This window comes from Aquarana catesbeiana, linkage group LG12, assembly GCF_042186555.1.
Source record: "Aquarana catesbeiana isolate 2022-GZ linkage group LG12, ASM4218655v1, whole genome shotgun sequence".
Lineage (NCBI taxonomy): Eukaryota > Metazoa > Chordata > Amphibia > Anura > Ranidae > Aquarana > Aquarana catesbeiana.
Window position 1 is genome coordinate 52,607,729 of NC_133335.1, and position 27,114 is coordinate 52,634,842.

Consider the following 27,114-nt stretch of genomic DNA (forward strand, 5'->3'; position numbering starts at 1 on the left):
TTTTTACCCCAGAGGAACCCCTAAAATAATGTTGAGGTCTCGGAAAACCCTTACTAAAATCAACTCATAGGGAGTCAATAGGAAAAATGCCCCTTACATTGGTGGTTAGTAGGACATTTGAACCCCTTCAGTGGTGATCAGAGTGCCACCCTTACAGGCAGCTAAAAAGAATCATTGGTGTCATGCTGGTGGCTTTACCAAATGGCTTTGGCCCTGGAACTATGCAGGGACTATTAAATACGAGGTCAGATAGCATAAGTTCAAGGAACCCCTAGCAACAACTGGAGGAACCCTAGAGTTCCACAGAACCCTGCTTGGGAATCATATTTCATAGGCTGAAGACAAGGGTGTAACTATAGGCATAGCAAACTATGCAACTGCCATGGGGCCCAAATGCACCATTGCTGGACGCTTGTATTCCCTATGTTCTGGTTACACTTACCGACCACTACATCACTGATGTATCCCTGCAGAGCTGTAGTGATGTAGTGACTGTGCTGGCAGATGTAACCACAATGCACAGTAGGCAGTGCAGGCATCTGACACACCAGGAAGTGTCAAAAACTGAGGATTCTTTGGCCAGTGTAGCTCTGCAAGAGAGCAAAGATCAGAGGCATGGCTGGTGGGACTAATGAGCATTATCTCTTGCTTTACAAGGTCAATAGTCAACAGAGTCACTTTAATAGTTTTGCTATGGAGCCTCATCACAAAACGTTATGCCTCTGGTTGAGAGAGTGTAGCCTATCAATTCACTGGGATCAAGCAACATTTTGTGTCCTTCGCTGACAGCTGATTCATTAAGGAAAAAATGACCACCTGCTTCTTCGTATAAAATTTTATTCATACATTACTGGATAAAAGAAACACGAGAAACAATGTGTACATGATATGAACAACTATTGCTGCACCAACTGTGTGGATAAGGATGATATAGTATGAATTCCTCCACCTGACGTGTTTCAGAGAATATACATCTTCTTCATCAGGGAATGAGAGGCATCATTTATAATCAATCAAGTTGTGTTATAGATAAACAGTCTATGTTTGCATTGTGAAAATTTTGCTTGTGTGCCCAGTCATTAGAGTAATGTCATTGTGCTAATGGACAAGTATTGGGGATGCTTCACCCACAGGAGGGAAACAGGTAGCACTGAGGCCCAGACGACTCGATCCTGCACCCAGGAGGTAGTCCTGGGCAGTGAAAGCCAAAGTGTTAGAGTCAATAGAGGGAGCCTCAAATCTGTGGTAGCATAACTGTAGTCCGGCTTGCAGAATGGGAAAGGAGTGTTGTGTCTTCCAGTGGAATTGCCCGGCAGAAATGGAAGCATGGAATTTTTATCTATAACACCATTGATTATTAATGATACCTCTCATACCCCTGATGAAAAATATGTATATTCTCTGAAACGCGTCTGGTGGAGGAAGTCATACTATATCATCCTTATCTCGCACAGTTGTTGTAGCAATAATTGTTGATATCATGAACATTGTTTTTCGTGTTTCTTTTATCCAGTAATGTATAAATAAACATTTTTTTTATGAACCGAACTCTATATAATGTGACCTAAGTGCCTAAACAGTCCCACCAATAGGGGAATTTTTGCTTTTCTGTATCCCTGCTTCATATGGGTGACCGCTGTCTTGTTTTAACACAATTGAAGCACGAATGCCACCTGTAAATTGTTCCCCTGCTAAAGCACATTGACTTTTACAATTATTCATTTTTATAGCGCCAAAAACAATTGATGCAGCTCTTTACATAATGTGCATTTACATCAGTCCCTTCCCCAAGGAGCTTACAGTCTAATGTCTCTATCTCACATGCATACAGGAGCCAAAAAACCTACCAGCATGTCTTTGTGGTGTCAGAGAAAATCCTTGCAAGCACAGGAAAAAGATGAAGGCAATGGGGGTTATTTACTAAAGCCAAATCCACTTTGCACTTAGTAAATCAACCCCAGTGTCTTTGTTGGGATTTGAACCAAGTACCCCAGTGCTACAAGTTATACATGCTAACCACTAAATCACTGTGCTGGCCATTCTTCCTTACTATTCTTTATTTTGATGGCTTGATTTCTTTCAGAGGGTTGCAGATTGCAGATTAGTCTAGTTGTCAGAAACCATGAATCAGACTGAGACAGAAATACAGTTAACTTACACTTGTTTAACAATAATAAAAAAGTAAACAGAGTAAACGTAGTCAAAACATAGCCAGAGTTCAGGAACCGTAACGGATAGTCAGACAAGCCAAAACGCCAGGGAGCCAGAGATGAGTATAGTAAAACAGCAAGCAGGATCTGGAGCCAGAAGGAATGTCAGCTAAGCAAGTCTTTAACAGGAACACAGGAGAGCCTCTCTAGAGATGTGACCAAGGCGAAGGCAGAGGTCATCTGGACTGGACGGCTTAAGTAGGCAGGACTGATGAGCAGGATATCATCAACAGGTGAGTCACTGTGGAGAGATAGGAGCTGGCAAATAGCTGAGAGCGGAGCGGCCAGCTTTGAGAAGGAAGGGCTGAGCCCAGCCTTGACACTAGTTCAGTGGTCTCCAAACTTTCTAAACAAAGGGCCAGTTCACTGTTCTTCAGACTTTAGGGGGGCCGGACTGTGGCCATCGGGAGTAGAAAGGGTCCCAACGTCAGTAGGGAAAAAACAACGTTCCATCTTTGGTGTTAGTGGGAGGAAGTGTGCCCCATCATTTTATTCCCTAGGGTCTCTGCAAAAAAAAATATATATGTTTGGGGGTTCTGAGAAATTTTCCTTCAAAAAATACAGATTTTAACTTGTAAGCAACAAGTGTCAGAAAAATGTTTAGTTTTTAAATGGTTAAACTGCCCTCATCTACAGACAGAAGTTCATTCCTTTGATCTGAAAGAATCAAATGTTACAATGTTTCTCTTTATCTAAGCGATGTTGTGATAAACTTGGCAAGCTTCCTGGTTTTTGTTTTTTTTTGTTTTTTGCTTTTCACAGCTGTGGGCTTGAGCAGAGAATTCTCAGCACTGAATCGAGGAAATGCTGTGTTAAGATCGCAAGGGGGGGTAGAATATACAGTCAGGTCCATAAATATTGGGACATCGACACAATTCTAATCTTTTTGGCTCTATACACCACCACAATGGATTTAAAATGAAAAGAACAAGATGTGCTTTAACTGCAGACTTTCAGCTTTCATTTGAGGGCCTTTACATCCAAATCCGGTGAACGGTGTAGGAATTGCAACAGTTTGTATATGTGCCTCCCACTTTTTAAGGGACCAAAAGTAATGGGACAATTGGCTGCTCAGCTGTTCCATGGCCAGGTGTGTGTTATTCCCTCATTATCCCATTTACAAGGAGCAAATAAAAGGTCCAGAGTTAATTTCAGGTGTGCTATTTGCATTTGGAATCTGTTGCTGTCAACTCTCAATATGAGATCCAAAGAGCTGTCACTATCAGAGAAGCAAGCCATCATTAGGCTGAAAAAAACAAAACAAACCCATCAGAGAGATAGCAAAAACATTAGGTGTGGCCAAATTAACTGTTTAGAACATCCTTAAAAGGAAAGAACTCGGTGAGCTCAGCGACACCAAAAGACCCGGAAGACCATGGAAAACAACTGTGGTGGATGACCGAAGAATTCTTTCCCTGGTGAAGAAAACACCCTTCACAACAGTTGGCCAGATCGAGAACACTCTCCAGGAGGTAGGTGTATGTGTGTCAAAGTCAACAATCAAGAGAAGACTTCCCCAGAGTGAATACAGAGGGTTCACCACAAGATGTAAACCATTGGTGAGCCTCAAAAACAGGAAGGCCAGATTAGAGTTTGCCAATAAACATCTAAAAAAGCCTTCACAGTTCTGGAACAACATCCTATGAACAGATGAGACCAAGATCAACTTGTACCAGAGTGGCGGGAGGGAAGAGAAGAGTATGGAGAAGGAAAGGAACTGCTCATGATCCAAAGCATACCACCTCATCAGTGAAGCATGGTGGTGGTAGTGTCATGGCGTGGGCATGTATGTCTGCCAATGGAACTGGTTCTCTTGTATTTATTGATGATGTGACTGCTGACAAAAGCAGCAGGATGAATTCTGAAGTGTTTCGGGCAATATTATCTGCTCATATTCAGCAAAATGCTTCAGAACTCATTGGACGGCGCTTCACAGTGCAGATGAACAATGACCCGAAGCATACTGCGAAAGCAACCAAAGAGTTTTTTTTAAGGGAATGTTATGCAATGGCCAAGTCAATCACCTGACCTGAATCCAATTGAGCATGCATTTCACTTGCTGAAGACAAAACTGAAGGGAAAATGCCCCAACAAGCAGGAACTGAAGACAGTTGCAGTAGAGGCCTGGCAGAGCATCACCAGGGATGAAACCCAGCGTCTGGTGATGTCTATGCGTTCCAGACTTCAGGCTGTAATTGACTGCAAAGGATTTGCAACCAAGTATTAAAAAGTGAAAGTTTGATGGATGATTGTTAATCTGTCCCATTACTTTTGGTCTCTTAAAAAGTGGGAGGCACATATACAAACTGTTGTAATTCCTACACCGTTCACCTTATTTGGATGTAAATACCCTCAATGTAAAGCACATCTTGTTTGTTTCATTTCAAATCCATTGTGGTGGTGTATAGAGCCAAAAAGATTAGAATTGTGTCGATGTCCCAATATTTAAGGACCCGACACACCAGTATATATAAATATTTTTTTTTGGTTGAACTAGATGGGCTTGTCTTTTTTCACCCTGACTAACTATGTTCCTGTGTGTCAGTGGGAGGGATTGTGCCCCATTCTTGGTGTCATTGGGAGGATTCATACCCCATTGTTGGTGTTATTAGGAGGATTCATGCCCCATCGTTGGTGTCATTGGGCCCAGTTGTTGGTGTCATTGGGAGAATTTGTGCCCCATCGTTGGTGTCATTGGGAGGAATTGTGCACCTTCACTGGAGTTAGTGGGGAGGGAATTATGCCCCATTGTTGGTATCAGTGGATGAAATAGTGCCCCAAGGGCCGGATAAAAGCAAGCGAAGGTCCGCATCTGGCCCCTGGGCTGCAGTTTGGAGACCACTGGTTTAGTTGCTACCTTTATATCATGAAGAACAATCCCCTTATCCACTAACCCAGGGCACTATAATACACAACAGGTCCTTATTCAGGCAGGTCTGTTAAGAGGTGACAACTGTAGCTGACTTGTTCTCCTGCCTTGTCACTTGTGCCCCTGGTGGAGACTACAAGCTCATTGTGCAGACATGGTTCTCTGTTATCACTACCAGGAAGCCAGTCATAAGCAATAGTGTTGCCACTGATGCTCCATATAGACCAGAAGTGGCTGAAAGAGGCTGGAGGAGATAAGTAGTGTTTAGAAACAGATAAAAAAAAAGTGAAAACAGCGTTTTATTTAAAACAAAATGGTAATTGCTTATGATAACACAGTGTAATGTAGTTAGGGTTTATCTCAATTTTAGTGAAGTCGTCTGCCCACTAACATGCAGGAAAATCATTGTGATCTAGTGAAAGGCACTATAAAGACACGGTATCTGAATAGGGCAGCATATGAATCTCCAGCTAAGTGGAAAGCCTTTTGATATTCATTAGAATGAGTGGTACGGACCTGCCAACACAGCCCATTTCCACCTCGTGATAATTCCCTCTTTGTGTTTTCCCTCATTGATTTTACAATTGCAAGAACCTGGGCTGAATTATTTTTAACCTCAGTTAATTAACTCAGGTTATTGGAGCTGGAAAATCGATCGGGGAAAACGGAAGCAGGACATTATCGGGTGACTGGAGTGGTCAGGAGGGAAGTCTGGAGAGGTGGACGGCGGGGGAGACTAATTTAATGGATGGATTAAAGAGAAACTCCCGTCAAATGTTTAGTCAGTATATATGATTTACATCTGTGCTTTGTGGGAAAGTGTCCAATAACACACGGCAACACATTGCAATGCCATTCTGTTTGCATACTACCCCAACCTACTATGGCGATATCCATGTGCCATGCACCATAGCGTGTTGACATTTGGGACATTTTGGTGCCTATTGATTTCAATGGGCTGCCCTAATGCAACACACATTAAACATGCAATATAAGGTGTGTTAACGCACATGCATTAATGCACCATACAACTGTACACGGGCCCTAAATCTTTACTACTTCCTTAAGCCCCATACACACGATAGGACTTTGTACAAACTTTCCCTTGGATTTTTGTACAAAGGGCGTTGCCCAAAAGTTTGTCTTGCACACAGACGACAGGACTTTTCCAGCCAACTTTCACCATATCACGTGGTTTTTCAGCTCTTTACCGCCACCCTTTGGTCAACTTCTGTATTGTTGTCTGATATTGTGTCTATCTCGCCACTTTTATTGGCAAGATTGACACCTTGCGAGCCGGGTTGACACTGGTGAGGGGATCTGACTTGGATCCCCACCAATGCCAGGCACTGTGTTTGGTATGAATCTTGAGGGGGAACTCCACGCCAAATTTTAAATAAAAAACCGGCATGGGTTCCCCTCCAGGGGCATACCAGGCCCTTAGGTGTGGTATGGATATTAAGAGGAACCCCCTATGGTGAAAAAATGGCGTGGGGGTCCCCCCAAATCCATACCAGACCCTTATCCGAGCACGCAGCCCGGCCGGTCAGGAAAGGGGGTGAGGACGAGTGAGCGCCCCCCCTCCTGAGCCGTACCAGGCTGCATGCCCTCAACATGGAGGGTGGGTGCTTTGGGGGAGGGGGCCCAAAGCACCTTGTCCCCATGTTGATGAGGACAAGGGCCTCTTCTGCGGGCAGGGGGTTTATCGGAATCCGGGAGCCCCCTTTAATAAGGGGGCCCCCCACCCTAGGTGAATGAGTATGGGGTACATCGTACCCCTACCCATTCACCTAGGGAAAAAAGTGTCAATAAAAAAACACAGTACACAGGTTTTTAAAGTAATTTATTAGGCAGCTCCGTTCACACAGCCAACAAAAGTCCGATGGAAACTGAAAAAGTTTGTCCGATGGAGCGTACACACGGTTGGATGTTGCTCCAAAACAGCTAATTTGCATGTTTGTTGTCAAAAAGTCCGATCGTGTGTACGGCCCTTTACCAGGCCAATTTTGGCATTTCTCTAATGTGTAAAAATCATAATTATTTGCTAGAAAATTACTCAGAACCCCCAAACAGTATATATATTTTTTAAGCCTAGAGAATAAAATGGTGAGTGTTGCAATTTTTTTTATCTCTCTCAGTATTTGCTTAGTGATTTTTCAAACGCAATTTAAAAAAAATACACTTTAATGCAATACACAATATATATTAATACACAATATATAACCCAATTGTTTGATAACATAAAAAAGATGATGTTACACCAAGTAAATTGATACCTAACATTCCACGCTTTGAAATTGCGCGCGCTCGTTGAATGGCGCCAAACTACTTAAAAATCTCCATAGGCGACGCTTTAAAAATGTTTACAGGTTACCAGTTTAGAGTTACAGAGGAGGTCTTGAGGTAGAATTATTGTTCTCGCTCTAACGTTCGCAACGATACCTCACATGTGTGGTGCGAACACCGTTTACATATACGGAAGCGACCTATGTATGTGTACGCTTTTGCGCACGAACATGAGGGGACTGGGCGCTTTGAATTTTTTTTTTTTAATTATTGTTATTTTATTTTTTACACTTTCCCTTTAATTTTTTGTAATCACTTTTATTCCTATGTAACCATCACTTGTGATAAAAATAAGGCATGACAGGTCCTGTTTATGGAGAAATTTGGGGTCTATAAGACCTCAGATCTCTCCTCTACCCTGGAGGCAAAAACAAAAAAACAAAAAAAACAAAAACACATTGATCTCTGCTTTTCAGGAAAAAAAAAGGCAGTGTTTACATTAGGGTTGCCACCTGTCTGGGAATTACCTGGGCAGACTGGGTTTTGAATCATGTGTCCGGGTTTCAGTCCGCTTGAATCCCGGACACAATATTCAAACAGGAATGTGGCTTGGAACAGGGCCTGACTGGAGGGTGAGGGGGCACTATGTGTGCCGCATTACTATTCTCTTTTGAGTGCTCAAAGATGTCCCGGGTCTGTTACAACCCTACTGTATAGTGTATGTTAAAAAAAAAATGTTTTGCTGTGCGTTGCTAAAGTGTTCGGGTTGGCTTGAAGAAAAAGTGGCACTGGCAACCCTAATTTACATCTGCCAAAAGCAGAAGTGATGTCATAACATCGCTTCCTGCCTCCCAGGGCCATAGAGATGGCCGGGCACCATCTGGTCCATGGCCGGCTCTATGGTAAACCCAGCAGAACTGCCGGATCGCATATCGGGCTCCCTGATCACACTGGAGAACCTTGAGAGGCAACTGTGTAGCTGCAGGCATCATCCCGGTATAACCACTTCAACCTAAGGACATCCATGGATGTCCTACGGTTGCGAAGTGGTTAATAAACTTGGGATTTTGCACACATGAAGTTAAGGGGGAATACTGATTAGAGTATGGAAAGGTTTTTATTGGTATCTGTGTCCCCTCTATATGGATTTTGAAGTAAAACTTTCCTTTCATGAGTGTTTCTTCAATGTTCACATTATTAGCGGGGTCAGATCGACATTTGTTTCTGACTGCAGTGATATGAATGAGCACTAACAGTGAAGGTGGCTTCCGTTTGGGAAATTACATTAATTCCAAAATCGAATGTGGAAAGCAAACAAAATTTGGAAAGTACTTTTGAACAGTATTCATCAAGTCATCCCATGTACTGATGAGAATTGGCGTATGAATGTTCATAGGAACGTATGCTCATAAAATTTACTAGTGTACAGCCAGCTTTATTCTCTTTGTTCTGGTGACCATTGCCACAGGAACTTCATGTGAGGTCAAATCCTACATTTTTACAGTTGTCACCAAAAGAGGAGGTGAGGTGAAATCTTCCAATGGGGACATTTGTCAGCTGTCTAGGGGGATTCCTCTCACTTTGGAGAAATTTCTGTTGTGTCTGTGGGACAGTAAGTTGGGGGAAATCTCCTTGATGGGTCACAAGTAGAAAAAAAGAAAAAAAACTAACAATGGTTTAAAACTAAACCAATGGTCTCCAAAGTACAGCCCTCTGCCTCCCTTTATCCAGCCCTTGGGGCTCTTTGCCTCCCACTGACACCAACGGTGGGAAATAATTCCTCCCACTGACACCAATGATGGGGCACTATTCCTTACAGCGACACCAATGAGAGCACTTCTCCTTCCACTGACACCAACGATGGGATATTATTCCTTCCACTGACACCAACGATGGGACATTATTCCTTCCACTGACACCAACGATGGGATATTATTCCTTCCACTGACACCAACGATGGGACATTATTCCTTCCACTGACACCAACGATGGGACATTATTCCTTCCATTGATACCAACAATGGGAGACTATTTCTTCCACCGACACCAACAATGGGACACTATTCCTTCCACTGACACCAACAATGGAACATTATTCCTTCCATTGACACCAACGATGGGGCACTATTCCTCTCACTAACACCAATAACTGGGGAACTATTCCTCCCAGTGACATCAGCAATGGGACACTATTCCTCCCACTGACACCAATAACCAGGAAACCATTCCTCCCAGTGATGCCAGCAGGGGGACACTATTCTTCCCACTGACACCAATAACCAGGGAACTATTCCTCCCAGTGACACCAACAATGGGGCACCAGTCCTTCCACTGACATCAACAACAGGGCACTATTCCTCCCACTGACACCAATGATGGAGCACTTTTCCTTCCATTGAAACTAGTGATGGAACATTATTCCTTCCATTGACACCAATGACGGAACACTATTCCTTCCATTAACACCAATGATGGAGTGTTGTTTACTCCCACTGACATTGGGCATGCCTCCCAACATTTTGATATGGGAATGAGGGACACCTACTACCAAATGTATGTAGGCATAGGACATGCCCCCTGCCACACCCCCTTAATGGAGAATTAACCAAAAAAAAAGGTTAATTAAGTCCACAAGGGACTTCTTTTACCACCACTATTCCTTTATATTGGCTTCTACATTTTACAAATGCAGCAATTTATAATTTGGATGAAAGGTTTAGCACTGGAAAACACTTTTAGAAAGATAAAAAGTGCATTTTATATACAACTATATAGATCAGACCACAATGAGGGACAAATGAGGAGGGAAGAGGGACATTACTTCAAATCAGGGACAGTCCCTCGAAATCAGGGACAGTTGGGAGCTATGACATTGGGGCATTTTCTATTCTCACTGGGCACAATTCAGCCCCCCAAAGTCTGAAGAACAATAAACTGTCCCTTTGTTTAGAAAGTTTGTAAATCCCTGAACTAAACTGAAACAAGTTTTACCTAAAGTATAACTAAAGGCAAAACAGGGATTAGACCACCTGTCAGGTTTTATTGCCTTCTGTGCCCCCCATTCGGAAGATTACCATTATCATCGAAAATGAAAGTAAAACAAAAAAAAAAAAAAAAAGAATTTTCGGTTGTCCCCAGAAGTGTAATTTAGGGGAAATCGTCCAGTGGAGACACTAGTTTTGGTGACAAGCAGGGATTCCCTCACTTTGGCTAGATTTCCGTTCACTTCCTGTTTTGGCTATGGGACAGGTAGTGAAGGGAAATCTCCCCAATCAGACAGAGATGGGGAAAAAAAGGCTGACATGGGCTATAGCCCTCCCTTACTCTATCAAAAATGAAAAAAAAAAATTTTTATTTGAATATAAGTCAACCTGTTGTTTTTTCCCTGGTTGAGCTTAGGACAGGTTCACTTTAAAGACACATGAAGTAAAAAAAAAAAAGTCTGTGTTCAGATCTGTATATTGTATGCTATGGACCCATACACAGAGGTACAGAGCTGTGATCACATCAGTAAAACTGCACTGCTTCAAATCTGTAAAATTAAAATATGAAAATATGTATCCATGGTCAGTAATTTACACAAAAGCTCTGTAATGTCCTTGTTCATGAGCCCTTTCACATGTACGTACATGTGGATCCACCCCACGGTGGATCACTTTTCAGAGGGTGTTTGACAGGTAGTGAGGAGATTATACACTCACCGGCCACGTTATTAAGTACACCTGTTAAATTTCTTGGTACAACAATTGCAATTTAGCCAATCACATGGCAGCAAGTCAATGCATTTAGGCATCTAGCCGTGGTAAGGCGACTTGTTGAAGTTCAAACTGAGCATCAGAATGAGGAAGAAATAGGATTTAAGTGACTTTGAACGTGGCATGGTTGTTGGTGGCAGACGGGCTGGTCTAAGTATTTCAAAAACTGCTGATCTACTGGGATTTTCACACACAACCATCTCTCGGGTTTATAGCCACTTGCCGACCGCTGCACGCCAATATACGTCGGCACAATGGCAGCGGTGGGCAAATGGGCGTACCTGTATGTCCCCTTTAATTGGCGGGGCTAGCGGATGTGCGCATGCCCGCCGTGTACAGCGTGACCGTGCCCGCGGGTCCCGCTGACTCGATGTCCGCCGGTGTCCCGCGATCGTGTCACGGAGCCGCAGAACGGGGAGATGCCTATGTAAACAAGGCATTTCCCTGTTCTGCCTAGTGACATGACAGAGATCTACTGTTCCCTGTAATCGGGAGATGATCGCTGTCATGTCAGTGGTAGCCCATCCCCCCCACAGTTAGAATCACTCCCTAGGACACACTTAAATCCTTGATCGCACCCTAGTGTTTAACCCCTTCCCTGCCATTGTCATTTACATAGTAATCGGTGCATATTTATAGTACTGATTGGTGTATAAATGACAATGGTCCCAAAATAGTGTCAAAAGTGTCCGATGTGTCTGCCATAATGACTGTCTGATGTGTCCGCAGGCTGAGTTCTCATCCAGTGGGTGATGGTGCATGGAAGTAGCTGCTAATAGCTTGCAGAGGATTCACTCTGCTTGCAGACAATTCTAATGAACTTTGTTGATGTGAAATTCTAATAGGGGTCACTTGTGTTGCACATTACACTTTATATGTATGCACAGATTACACTTTTATCGTTTTTATCACATATTTAATTTATATATTATTTCTTGATATTTTTTATGCTTTTACTGCTTTCTTTGAATTATTGTGGTGTACATTGTGGTGATAATTAGCTTTAGCACATTTTGTAGTTTTTTTTGGGTATGGGTCAATGTGCCTGACTGCATGGCCTGTTTTCAATTTGTGGCAACGTTTTTAGATGGTTCTCTGGCTTCTTTTTGTGGCTGTTGACTTTTTATACTTAACTACCCTATTGGCTTGAGGTTATTGCTGGCCCTGACATATGCTGGGGGCTATAATTGTTGGCCTCAATGGAACTTATTTTACTTCACAATCTCTTCAGTGTACCTCCAGGCTCTTTTTAGCATATACAAAGAGGAAAAGGTGGCACACTACAAGCTGTATGTCTGGAGGAATCACTCACATTTGGCCACACCCATTTTAGCTACACCCACATTTTGGCCACACCCACAAACACAAATTCTGTCACTCCTGAACCCTGCATTGTGTGTGTGTGTATCGCACTCCTGAACCCTGCATTGTGTGTGTGTAGCGCACACCTGAACCCTGCATTGTGTGCGTAGCGCACTCCTGAACCCTGCATTGTGTGCGTAGCGCACTCCTGATCCCTGCATTGTGTGTTTAGCCCACTCCTGAACCCTGCATTGTGTGCGTAGCGCACTCCTAAACCCTGCATTGTGTGTGTGTGTGTGTGTAGCACACTCAACCCTGCATTGTGTGTGTGTGTGTGTGTAGCCCACTCCTGAACCCTGTATTGTGTTCGTAGCACACTCCTGAACCCTGCATTGTGTGTGTGTAGCGCACTCCTGAACCCTGCATTGTGTGTGTGTGTGTAGCCCACTCCTCAACCCTGCATTGTGTGTGTGTAGCGCACTCCTGAACCCTGCATTGTGTGTGTGTGTGTAGCCCACTCCTGAACCCTGCATTGTGTGCGTAGCGCACTCCTGAACCTTGCATTGTGTGTGTGTGTGTGTAGCGCACTCCTGAACCCTGCATTGTGTGCGTAGCGCACTCCTGAACCCTGCATTGTGTGTGTGTATCCCACTCCTGAACCCTGCATTGTGTGCGTAGCGTACTCCTGAACCCTGCATTGTATATGTAGTGCACTCCTGAACCCTGCATTGTGTGTGTGTAGTGCACTCCTGAACCCTGCATTGTGTGTGTGTAGCGCACTCCTGAACCCTGCATTGTGTGTGTGTAGCGCACTCCTGAACCCTGCATTGTGTGCGTAGCGCACTCCTGAACCCTGCATTGTGTGTTTAGCCCACTCCTGAACCCTGCATTGTGTGCGTAGCGCACTCCTGAACCCTGCATTGTGTGTGTGTGTGTGTAGCGCACTCCTGAACCCTGCATTGTGTGTGTGTGTAGCCCACTCCTGAACCCTATATTGTGTTCATAGCACACTCCTGAACCCTGCATTGTGTGTGTGTAGCGCACTCCTGAACCCTGCATTGTGTGTGTGTGTGTAGCCCACTCCTGAACCCTGCATTGTGTGCGCAGCGCACTCCTGAACCTTGCATTATGTGTGTGTGTGTGTGTAGCGCACTCCTGAACCCTGCATTGTGTGCGTAGTGCACTCCTGAACCCTGCATTGTGTGTGTGTATCCCACTCCTGAACCCTGCATTGTGTGCGTAGCGCACTCCTGAACCCTGCATTGTGTATGTGGTGCACTCCTGAACCCTGCATTGTGTGTGTGTAGTGCACTCCTGAACCCTGCATTGTGTGTGTGTAGAGCACTCCTGAACCCTGCATTGTGTGTGTGTAGCGCACTCCTGAACCCTGCATTGTGTGTGCGTAGCACACTCCTGAACCCTGCATTGTGTGCGTAGCGCACTCCTGAACCCTGCATTGTGTGTGCTTAGTGCTCTCCTGAACTCTGCATTGCATGTGTGTGTGTAGCGCACTCCTGAACCCTGCATTGTGTGTGTGGCACACACCATAACCCTGCACTTTGTGTGTAGCACAAGCCTGAATACTGCACTTTGTAAATTTGTGTAAATGACGCACCCCTCAGATCTGCACTGGCTTTGCGCCCTCGCTTTTTCTTCCAGCACCTGCACAGCACCCCCAAAAAATTTGTGCTGGAGCCGCCCCTGAACAACTGCATTTTTAGATTTAGGTGGGTGGTCGAGGGGGGCATCAAAACAGGGGCACAACTTCATGCCTATACTGCTTCTGCCAGGCTGTTGTGTCCATTAGATGCGTCTTTTACGCAGGATATTGCTGCCAGCCTCTGCCAGCATAGATATCAGTAAATGAATTTGAACATACGCTGTAAAGCCAGGCACCTGATATGCATATGTTCAGTGCAACAAGGATAAAGATGACAACCCTGAATCTTCCACGGCCAATACGAGACGGCGACGCCATTATTTTCGTCTTTGTCGCTTTTTTTCCTAAGCTCGTCTCGGAGGAAGGGGAGATGTAATAAAATGATTATTACTATGTGACTGGAGGGCCAATTGACCTCCTTAGCCGCTCATGTAGGATTTGCAGGATGCTGAGCTACCAAAGGGGCCATCGTGTAGTACAGGCGGTAAAAGGCCTTGATCTTTGCAGTGCTGTATAAAATTTATATTCATTCACTCCATCAACTCTCTCTCATCTTACCTGCTGTCTACCCCCCCCCCCTGCCATATCCCCCCTCCTGCCGCTCGCCTCTCTGGCACTTCCCCCCCTTCCCTACTCTCCCTCAGTCTCAGCCGTCTGTGCTTCTGTTTAATATCTTTTCCTCTGGAGTCAGCGGCTGCTGATCGGATTTCTGTTCCCTTGTAAAGGTCGTATGATTAATAGCTGCCGCCATCTCTCCCCCCTGTATCAGCTACTTGTGTAACCTGCAAGCAGAGATTGCTGAGTGTTAATCTGCCAAACAGGCAGCTGGGATCCCCAGAGAGGGACACGGGGACCGGCGGGAGACACGCCACAACACCAGCGTGTCCCTGCACCTTGCAACCTTTAATATGTTCTACAACGTCTCCGCTGACCTAATGTGTCACTTCCATTAAGCCACTTTGCTGGGGTTTCGGCCTGCCACTTTAACCCGCCAAGTGCCGCTCTCCTCTAATTTCAATTACTCGCTCTTGCTGCGGTTGACTCCTTCGATTTTGCCACAGGGCTTTGTGATCTAAGTATTGGTCTATCCGTAGTTGTCGTGATTTCATAGCAGTGGTCTCCAAACTGTGTCCCTTCACTTGCCTTTATCTGGCCCTGTAGGCACTTTTCCTTCAATACTAAAAGTCACTATTCCTCCCACTGACACCAATATTGGGACACTATTCCTCCCACTGACACCAACATTGGGACACTATTCCTCCCACTGACACCAACATTGGGACACTATTCCTCCCACTGACACAAATATTGGGACACTATTCCTCCCACTGACACCAATATTGGGACACTATTCCTCCCACTGACACCAACATTGAGACACTATTCCTCCCACTGACACCAATATTGGGATACTATACCTCCCATTGGCACTAACATTGGGACACTATTCCTCCCACTGACACCAATATTGGGACACTATTTATCCCACTGACACACACACACATCGGGACACTATTCCTCCCACTGACACCAACAGTGGGACACTATTCCTTCCACTGGCATCAATATTGGGACACTATTCCTTCCACTGGCACCAATATTGGGACAATATTGCTCTCGCTGACACCAACATTGGGATACTATTGCTCTCACTGACACCAACATTGGGACACTATTCCTCCCATTGACACCAACATCGGGACACTATTCCTCCCACTGACACCAATATCGGGACACTATTCCTCCCACTGACACCAATATCGGGACACTATTTCTCCCACTGACACCAATATTGGGACCCTATTTCTCCCATTTACACCAATGGTGGGGCACTATTCCTCAAACTGACACCAACTATGAGGCACTATTTCTCCCACTGACACCAACTATGGGGCACTATTCCTCCCTCTGACACCAACATTGGGATGCTATTCCTCCCACTGACACTAACATCGGGATGCTATTCCTCCCACTGACACCAACAATGGGGAATAATTCTTACTACTGAGGTTGACAATGGAGCACTATTTCTCCCATTGACTCCAACAGTGGGGCACTATTCCTCAAACTGACACCAAATATGGGCCACTATTTCTTCCACTGACACCAAGGATGGGACACTATTTCTCCCCTTGACAGCAAAGATGCATTGTTTACTCCCATTGATGCCAGAACAATTTCTACTCCCAATAGCCACAGTCTGCCCCCCCTAACGTCTGGAGGACAGTAAACTGGCCCTTTGTTTAGAAAGTTTGGAGACCCCTATTTTAATAGGGTCGATCTCCTAAAACCTAACTTAAAGTGGTTGTAAACCTCAGACATGAAATATGAAGAAAGCATATCTCTCTATGGTGTTTACTTGTCTCAATCCAGAACACTAAGTGTCATGTCTTCTGCTTCGTTCCCCTGCTATCAGTCACTCCTGACAAGTTTTCCTGACACCAAGAGAAGAAGGGTAACAGGGTAGGGATCTCCAGCTGATTTACAGCCTCATCTCTGTTCCTGTGTGCTGTGTGAAGGGGGTTGTGTCCCTTCCCTCCAATCAGCTCTCAGAGCTCTCCTCATTGATGTAACTGTAGCACTGGTAGATTTGCAATCTACCGCATGTTAGGTAAATTTAGTAAATTGTGCGTTAGGAAGGTTAAAGTTTGCCTCTGTTCCAGCTTGGCTGACGTTGTGTGTGTTTCCGTGCTGACCGGTGGGTGTCGCTGTTGCCACTGGTCAGGGTTGGAAAGGCAACGTGTTGAAGCGTATGGATGCTCCTCTGTCCCGGAGGCACACTCGGTGGAGGTGGTCCTCCGAGTTGCATTCTGGGCGAGGGTATTTATGGGACAGACGCCATATTTTGGGGTTCGTTTTACAGCCACCTGCTGGCCCTCCTGGCCGACAGGTATGCGTTAAGGAGCTATCTCGTGGTCCTCCGTTCGGAAGGCCCACGATACAGCGGCGCAGGGGTGGGTCCAGAGGCTTGTCTGGAGCCTACCACCGCGGCCGAGGAATGGTCCTGAGCTGTCGGTCCTGTGTGACGAAGCTGGACAACCGAGGAGATCCCAGGGGAGGACCCGTCTTGGAGAGATCATGCAGCGTGCTGGTCTATAGAGGGGCCTGGTGACTCGGTTGAAGGACGTATCCAAAAGTAACTATACAGCATAGTGTTGCCGGCTCCGCTTAAAGGTTCAAGCACTGTGACTGACTTTCACTACAGAGAAACCTATGCATCCTGTGGCAGAGGATCGTACGGATTTTATTCCCAGGCGTGTCTGTGGCAGAGACTTTGATTCGTGTTGCGTGCTGGCTGCTAGACCGGTGAGAGAGGCCTATCTAGACGAGCAAGGAGTGTGTCCCACGAGGGGAGCACATTCCAAATAGTATTTGAATTCTACCAGGACATTTTGTCAAGAGAACCCTACCAGAGAATATTTGAGTTTCTTCTGCAAGTTTCCTTTCTACCTCTTTCCTGCTACTTCCTAAGTGGTTTGTTTTAATAAAGCATTGAAAACGTACTCCAGTGTTGGTGCGTGTGTTGTCCAGGAGTAAACTTAATGGAACCCTAGACCCGGTGCCGGTGATACAGAGAGAAGCAGAGTGAAGGTAACAGACCCACTTAAACCAGCAGCTCCACCGTGAGTTAGTGCTACATGTGGGGGCGTCGTCCGGGATTTGTTGACCGTCAATTATTGCAACCCAGTGGAGTGTTTTACCGGGAGTTTACAGAGAGAGCTGGACTTTGAGAAAAAAATCTTTTCAGGAAGAGGAAAGGTTACGCTGCAGGACTTTGCTTCTTATGCCCCGTACACACGGTTGGATTTTCCGACGGAAAATGTGTGATAGGACCTTGTTGTGGGAAATTCCGACCGTGTGTAGGCTCCATCCCACATTTTCCATCGGATTTTCCGACACACAAAGTTTGAGAGCAGGATATAAAATTTTCCGACAACAAAATCCGTTGTCGGAATTTCCGATCGTGTGTACACAAATCCGACGCACAAAGTGCCACGCATGCTCAGAATAAATAAAGAGATGAAAGCTATTGGCTACTGCCCCATTTATAGTCCCGACGTACGTGTTTTACGTCACCGTGTTCAGAATGATCAGATTTTCCGACAACTTTGTGTGACCGTGTGTATGCAAGGCAAGTTTGAGCCAACATCCGTGAGATTTTGTTGTCGGAGATTTTGTTGTCGGAATGTCCGATCAATGTCCGACCGTGTGTATAATTGGCATAATTGCGTAGACGCTGGGCACCAGAAAAAGGCCCGGGAGTTACGTGACTGAAAGAACAAGTGGGAGGAGTTACCCTACATGCTACCGCGTGGGACGCGTGTATGTGTTTGGCGCCAGAGGAAAAGAGAGGCCTCGTGATCGTGCTGAGAAGATTAGAGTGTGGCCATGTCTTTTTCGGCGTTGCAATCAGTTGTGGGACCCAGAATGTTCCCTGCAAGCACCGTGATGAATACTGTGCAATCTGGGACTCTGCTCACGAATACTGGAGTTCGATTGAAGCCGCAGGGGAGGTTTGTCCTGTATACCTCGGGAGATGTTGAGGGACTGGACCTGCCATCGATGCAAAGGATTGGCCGTGCATTTTCGTCCATTCGGCCGATGTCCACAGTGTGGAGAATACCTGTTTGTGGTGGAGCAACCTACCATGTCGCTCCGTGCCCATCGGATGGATTGGGTGACAGGTATCGCTACAGTGGAAGCTGCTATCGCTACAGAGAGGGAGTGACGGGCCGGCACTTTGCCTGTTGTTACTGACAATGTTCCAGAAAGAGACATTGTTACTGTTGTCTCGCCCGGAGACATTACTTTAGTTCCTAAATCCACTATGCCTACTCCTATGGTGCATACTCAGAAGAAGGTGGGCTATGTAAAGGCTTCCCGCGGCCATGGTCGAGGCCTACCCCAGAGGATGCCTGAGACGGAGCTACCAGAGTCTACGTCCGGAACGGGTAAGCCACTGTTGGGGACTGTAAATAAATATTTGCCAGCGGAAGAATTGAGAGACTCGGAAATAGAATCCATGCCGGATCTTTCCGGTGATGATGACTTATTTGAAACCATGTCGCAGGAGCTATTGTGGTCACAAGGCGAAGATGTTGCCTCCACAATGACTTTTCCTGAATGGACTGGCCTGAGTTCTGGGAAGACGTCACCCTGTGTGGAAACACACAGTACTGTTGCTGAGACTTTGCCAAAGGCTACTAGTTCACTACAGACACCGGCTGGGTCTATGGTGAGAAAGTCACTAAATTCCTGTGTACCGCCTGGTATGGGGAGAGACAGATCTTTGCCAAAACTTGCTCGCTTGCAACGGATGTTAAACAAGCGTGTGGCCGCACAGTATGGATTGGAGTTTCCCTATGTGCCCCAGGATATTGTGCAGGAGATTGAAGCTAATCGTGAACTTTGGTACAGTGAAGCTGTTTGGGACTACTTGTCTGTGCCTAAGCCCTTCAGAGAGACTGGATGTTCCGTCCAGATGGATGAGCGTTTCAGCAGATGTTTTGTACATTGGAACTTCGGTCGGCACATCTATGCTGATAAAGTGGTAATTTGCAGACCGGGAAAGGACAATGTTGTGTACCTTATTACCACTGTTGATAAAGAAGGGAAATCCTTGACCTTGCCAGATCCCCGGTTTTACTGGTAATTATAGAAAATAGAACTTTGAAATTACCTAGCTAGATAGTGTCAGGGTAAAAACATCTGCGTGGTCAAGATCTACAGATTCTGTTGAGTGTTTAAATCCAAGGACTTCTTTTTGCTAGCCGGATTTCTTTTATAGGAAAAGAAAAAAGTTCTTATGCAGGGATGGACTCCTAAAGTATATATTTTTTCTAGTATAGGTTGTGGGAAGAGAGTTTCATTTTTATATGAGGCTTTGCTCCTACTGTTGTAAAGGATGTATATGTGGGTGTCTGTTTCCTTTTCAGGGATTATCGGATCGTATATAGAGCTGGGAGGCTTTTCAGCTAGTTAGTTAGTGAGGTTGTGTACCATTATACTGTGGTTTTGTTTGCGGCTGTGAACATATTGTTCATAGATATAAGTCTCATAGTGTCTTTAAACTGTCCTTTCTCTTCCTTTGCCTATCCAAAGTTATAAGAAACTCAAATGCTTACTCTCAGGCTTGAGAGTTATTGTTACTGTGTCGGGACAGACGTTGGGGACAACGTCTATTGTAGTGGGGGATTATGTAGCGCTGGTAGATTTGCAATCTACCGCATGTTAGGTAAATTTAGTAAATTGTGCGTTAGGAAGGTTAAAGTGTGTTGCCTCTGTTCAAGCTTGGCTGACGTTGTGTGTGTTTCCGTGCTGACCGGTGGGTGTCGCTGTTGCCACTGGTAAGGGTTGGAAAGGCAACGTGTTGAAGCGTACGGATGCTCCTCTGTCCCGGAAGCACGCTCGGTGGAGGTGGTCCTCCGAGTTGCATTCTGGGCGAAGGTATTTATGGGACAGACGCCAAATTTTGGGGTTCGTTTTACAACCACCTGCTGGCCTTCCTGGCCGACAGGTATGCGTTAAGGAGCTACCTCGTGGTCCTCTGTTCCGGAGGCCCACGATACTACGGCGCAGGGGTGGGTCCAGAGGCTTGTCTGGGGCCTACCACCATGGCCGAGGAATGGTCCTGAGCTGTCGGTCCTGTGTGACGAAGCTGGACAACTGAGGAGATCCCAGGGGAGGACCCGTCTTGGAGAGATCACGCAGCATGCTGGTCTACAGAGGGGTCTGGTGACTCGGTTGGAGGACATATCCAAAAGTAACTATACAGCATAGTGTTGCCGGCTCGGCTTAAAGGTTCAAGCACTGTGAAGGACTTTCACTACAGAGAAACCTATGCATCCTGTGGCAGAGGATCGTACGGATTTTATTCCCAGGCGTGTCTGTGGCAGAGACTTTGATTCGTGCTGCGTGCTGGCTGCTAGACCGGTGAGAGAGGCCTATCCAGACGAGCAAGGAGTGTGTCCCACGAGGGGAGCGCATTCCAAATAGTATTTGAATTCTACCAGGACATTTTGTCAAGAGAATCCTACCAGAGAATATTTGAGTTTCTTCTACAAGTTTCCTTTTTACCTCTTTCCTGCTACTTCCTAATTCGTTTGTTTTAATAAAGCATTGAAAATGTACTCCAGTGTTGGTGCGTGTGTTGTCCAGGAGTAAACTCAATGGAACCCTAGACCTGGTGCCGGTGAAACAGAGGGAAGCAGAGTGAAGGTAACAGACCCGCTTAAACCAGCAGCTCCACCGTGAGTTAGTGCTACATAACTTTAACTCTCCGCCCCCTGCTTTTCAGAACTGAGCGATCCTATGTAAATTCTCCACTTTGAATGGATGTAGGGGAAAGGCGGCTGTAGCTAAACAGGTACAACTTGTGTAGGAGGATTGTTTCCATCTTTGTGTAGCACCTGAACCCAGTCACTTCACTGGGCATATGTGAAGGTTAACCACTTTATTTGGATAAAATGGGAAAGAATTACATTTTGTCAGGTCTTTATTTTTGTCTGGGCAACACAGCAAATAAGGAGACTAGAGGATCTCGGTTACGAGAAATGACTACAAACATTAAACATTATTCTCTCTGGAGAAGAGACGCTTAAGAGGGGATATGATGATGATACACAAATATCTTAATGTTGATTCTAACATAGGGAGGAGGCTATTCAGACTCAGGTCACTCAGGTCACCTAACACAATATACAGGGACATGTGGCCACTCAATGAAGTTGGAGGAGAAGCAGCTTAACCTTAACAGCTTCAGCCCCGGAACATTTTCCATTTGACCCCCTTCCTTACCAGAGCACTTTTTGCGGTTCGGCACTGCGTCGTTTTAACTGACAATTGCGCGATCGCGCGACGTTACACCCAAACAAAATTGACTTTCTTTTTTTTCCACAAATAGAGCTTTCTTTTGGTGGTATTTGATCACCTCTGTTGTCAAACGCCGACCATAGTTACTTGACTTTGTCCCCCTTTATTCTCTTGGTATGCTGCCATAATATAGTCAGAAATTTGATGTATGTGATCCTATTGGATATTCCTTCACTTTCTGTGCCTATGACCATCATACAAGAATTGGGAGGGTGATGGATTTACTCGGGTGTCAACGGAATGTATAGAGAAAAATAATGAACATTTTTAGTTCAAATCCTTCCTCACTTTTATAAAAAAATGTGTTTGTGTCCCCACTCGGGAGATTTACTATTGTTTCTTCTTCTGAAAGGAAGTGAGGGAAAATCTCCCCAACAAGGGCACAGATTGCAAAAAAACAACAACCTGAGAACCTGACCCTTCCTAACTTCTTGCAAAATTAAATAACGTCTGGAGTTCGGTGTAGGGCCCCTGCCAGTAGCAGTAGTCTCCCTATTCTAAATTTAGTGCTGCTGGGCTGTAGTCAGCCTCAGCCTGAATTGATAGCTCTGCTTTCTACAGGTTTTCCACCAAATTTAGGCTATTGTTTGCTTCTGCCTGCTGCCAGGGATTGTTCCCGTTAATACTGTAGGAAGATCCAGTAGCCTGAGTTATGCATATTTATTTCTCTCTGGCCAACTGCTAGGAGGTCTATGGCTAGTGGTGCATGCTAGGGAAGAGTAACACCTTTTGGAAGCTTTCTTGCCTCCCAAGCTTTGTCTGGGAAGGACATATGTGCTGTTGTTCCTTACCTCTTAGGCCAGCCACCTGGGGGACACATGTGCCTGAGAAAGATAGGCTCAAGGCTGAGACCTGAAGCTTGCACTGGCTGGCCAGTGTTTTTGCCCAGGAGGAATGAAATTTAATTCCAAGTTGGAGCACCAAGGAGGAACTTTGTCTATCAAAGAGTGTTACATGGTGAAAATGTGGTGGCTAATCCAGTGGGTAGAGTGCCGTTACTGCTTACAGTCAGTGGTGAGCTTGGTTGCGTTTGAGCGCAATCCAAACCAATTTTCACAGAACCTGTTGGAAGCTGTCACATGATCACATCCTCGCCGGGGCAATCAGATGCGGTCAGGGCATTCCGTGCCCCGCAACTGCATATACATGTAGCAGGTGTCTCAGTCTATAACCCACGATCCAAGCTGGCTGGAACAATGTACACAGGCTTTCCAGCTTCAGTTAGGGAGAGCTGCCTGACAGCAGCTGCAAGGGATTTTTCACCTCCCCCTTCCTGTTTTCACTGACTAAGTAATGTAATGTGAGCTGACACACACAGAGCTGTGCATTCAGTAGCCTCTCTTGTGCCCCTATTGGCCGGAAGAAGAAAAACAATTAAAGTCACAGTTACAGCAGCCAATGGGAGAGAGTGTACTGAACTGCAGAGAGAGCTGCAATGGATTCTGGGACATGCAGTTCCCCCACAAAACATAGACTGGAATACAGAGAGAAATACAAATCCCAGCAGGCTCTGCTGGCAAGAAATTAAAGACTCCATTTTGTATCCTGAGGGTATAGTTCAGTCAGCCATGAAGGGAATAAAGAGACCAGATCTGAGGGAGAGGTGCTGTCTCTCAGATGATCTTTCTGTGCGATTCCGGCCTCCGCCGCCAGTCGGGACATCCGGTTTGAGAGAGGGGGATCCCAGGGGAATATCAAGGCGCATCTGCACCGATGGAGAATCGTCCCAGTGTGAGGTGACCAGTCTGGTTGCTAAGAGAGCCTGTCTGTTCCGGGACGTTCGTTTGGGCCTTGATCGCAGGATGTTGTAATGGGATGGCATTTTTGCCCATCTGCAGGGAACAGAGACACTGCACTACAGAAAGTTGTTTGAACACTGTATACAGAAATCGTTGCTGGTAGTCATCTTGCTGACACTTGTAGTACCACAGGGATAAAGGATAAGGCTATCCATTTCTGGGACAATGTATACAGACACCATTGTCCTCTCACCTTGTTGAACAAAATCCTGTCTGTTTCACTTGATAATCTGGGCCAGTTGTGTTGTTTGGGCCTGCTACTCAGGAGTTAAAGTGCACCAACGAAAGTGGCTAGCTGAAGACACCAAAGCTTATCTTTTCTTTAAAAAGGACTGTAGCTGTTAGGGCCATACGGATCCGTACACACATATGCAGGGCTCTGTATATGTATTGGGTGTGGGGGACAGTTTATAAAGTTAAGCCATTGCTTGCTGACTTGAATAGGTGTGTAAAGTTGGGCATGTGGTGGGGACAGTAGAGAGAGGCCTGACATAAAGGGAGTCATTCCTCTGCTCTCCTCCTGCATGGACTCATAGAGCCAATCTAAGTAAAGGTAACCAATATGAATTTGAAGTGCTATATTGTGCTTTATTTACCATTAAAGTGTGCCTCTGCTCTTGGGGACATCACAGGTTTGGAATCCCCTGAAAGCAGCCTGAATATAGGATTGAAAGCTATATTGCTCTTAAATCTCAGTTACTGCTCTCTAGTTGATTACTTGAATATATACTGTTACTGTCTACTATCCTTCCATGGATATATTGCAGTAAAGACAATTTCTGTGTTTTATAATAACGTGTGTGTGTTTCTCATTGGTCATTGCACTTACACTATCGCCAGGTGTGCCAGAGGCTATTATTGGGGTTGAGAGGCAGAGTAACGGACTGAATTAACTTAAGCAGCTCCTTCGGGGGTATCTCTACATACACAATAGGGTGGGGATGCTCCTGATATCATTGACTTAACTCCTTCAGATCCACGCTATAGCCGAATGACGGCTACAGCACAGATCTGCTTTGTCAATAGACGTCCTTCCCTTCGCAAGCTGGCCACGGCCCCCTGAAGGGTGCGCATGCCGCACGCTGTGATCACCCGAGTCAATGAGACTCGGGTGATCACAAATCGGAATAAGGGGTCGATCCCGGCCCCTTACCACGTGATCAGCTGTCAGCCAATGACAGCTGATCACGTGATGTAAACAGAAGATCGGTAATAATTGTTTATTTTTTTCTTCTTCCGCTGACAGCGCGAGGAGAAAAAAAAGCCGAACACTGGCCTCTGTTGAAGGGACATCGGTCCCGAGCAGGGAGAGGCGAAGCCGCCTCATATCTGCCCACCAGTACCGCTTGCCAGTGCCACGAATCAGTGCCCACAGTGCCCACCAATCAGTGCCCACAGTGCCCGCCAATCAGTGCCCACCAGTACATCAGTGCCACCTATCAATGCCCACAAGTGCCACCTATCAATGCCCACCAGTGGTGCCAATCAGTGCCTCATCAGTGCCACCTAGCAGTGCTGCCTATCAGTGTCACCTACCAGTGTCGGTGAGTGCCCATCACTGCCACCCATCAGTGCCAATCACTGCCACCCATCAGTGCCAGCTATCAGTGCCACCTATTAGTGTCCTTCAGTGCCACCTATCAATGCCCTTCAGTGCCGCCCATCAGTGCTGCCATTAGTGCCACCCATCAGTGCCCATCAGTGCTGCCTATTAGTGCCCATCAGTGCCTCCTTATCAGTGCCCATCAGTTTTGCCTTATCAGTGCCCATCAATGCAGCCTATCGGTGCCCATCAGTGCCCATCAGTGTAGCCTCATCAGCGTACATCAATGAAGGAGAAAAATTACCTGTTTGCAAAATTAAAAAAATATAAAATGGTTTTATATTTTTGTTAAAAAAATTTGGTCTTTTTAAATTTTTTTAACAAAAAATAAAAAACCCAGAGGTGATCAAATACCACCAAAAGAAAGCTCTATTTGTGGGAAAAAAAATGATAAAAATTTAATCTGGGTACAGTGTTGTATGACCGCGCAATTGTCATTCAAAGAGTGACAGCGCTAAAAGCTGAAAATTGATCTGGGCAGGAGGGGGGTTTAGGTGCCCAGTAAGCAAGTGGTTAATATGGCCACATGGCAATGCCAATGACATTGACCAAATATGACTATGTACCAAGAATTTACACTGAGCTGCACATGCAGTGTACAGTATATTCAAAAGAGGAAGAAGCTAATAAGAATTTATTGCAGAAGAGACATACTGTAGTATGCCGAGGCTTTGAGAGTTCTGTGACAATCATCTAAATATGGGTACCTGGAGGTGCCTACTCCAAGGATCAGGAGCCTTTACCTTATACAAGTCCCCTTTAATGACAACCAACCTATTGCTGACCCTCAGTGTATGATTTGTATGCACATACAGTTGGGACACATTGAAACTGGTAAAGAGGCCAAGACATGCCTAGGAGGCAAAGGAGCACATTCAGGAGGAGGTAGGTATATAATCCCCAAACTGGGTGGAGACAGGTATCCAGTGACCACCCAACAGGTTCTGATCCTGCAGACACCTACCCAACAAAGGACCATGTGTCAGACTGACAATCAGCCTTCACGGCATAATCAGCAGATGGGCAGATGACCAGCTTGCAATAAAGTAATGCAAACACATTTATGACTGATCTACCACTACTGTGCTATAGGATGAGAAAGGTTGACAACACTTTTTAGAGCTTACAGCTCTACAGACTCTTTTGCATATCCCTTCCTCCTCTGCCTGCTCTCAACAATGACCATTAAAGCCTAACTCCATGTTTTACTGAACTTTAAATAGGTCCAAACTCCAAGGTGGTGCAAACTAACTATTTACAATTTACTAGAACATGGAGTTAGACTTTAAGGTCACAATATTCCTAAACTCTCTTTTTTCTAAACTCACCTATGTACAATACCTGTTCCTGCTCAGCAGCTTACAGAGTCTGATTTCAACTTTCAGCTACCATGCAACAATTTAGTATCAAGGCCATATCCCTTTAGTATTTACTATTTTACAAATTGTTAAAAATGTAAAATTATCTAAATAATTCTAATGCTCTGTGTGTGTGTGTGTATGTGTGTATATATATATATATATATATATATATATATACACAGTATCTCACAAAAGTGAGTACACCCCTCACGTTTTTGTAAATATTTTATTATATCTTTTCATGTAACAACATAGCTACAATGTAAAGTAGTGAGTGTACAGCTTGTATAACAGTGTTAATTTGCTGTCCCCTCAAAATAACTCAACACACAGCCATTAATGTCTAAACCGCTGGCAACAAAAGTGAGTACACCCCTTAGTGAAAATGGGCCCAAAG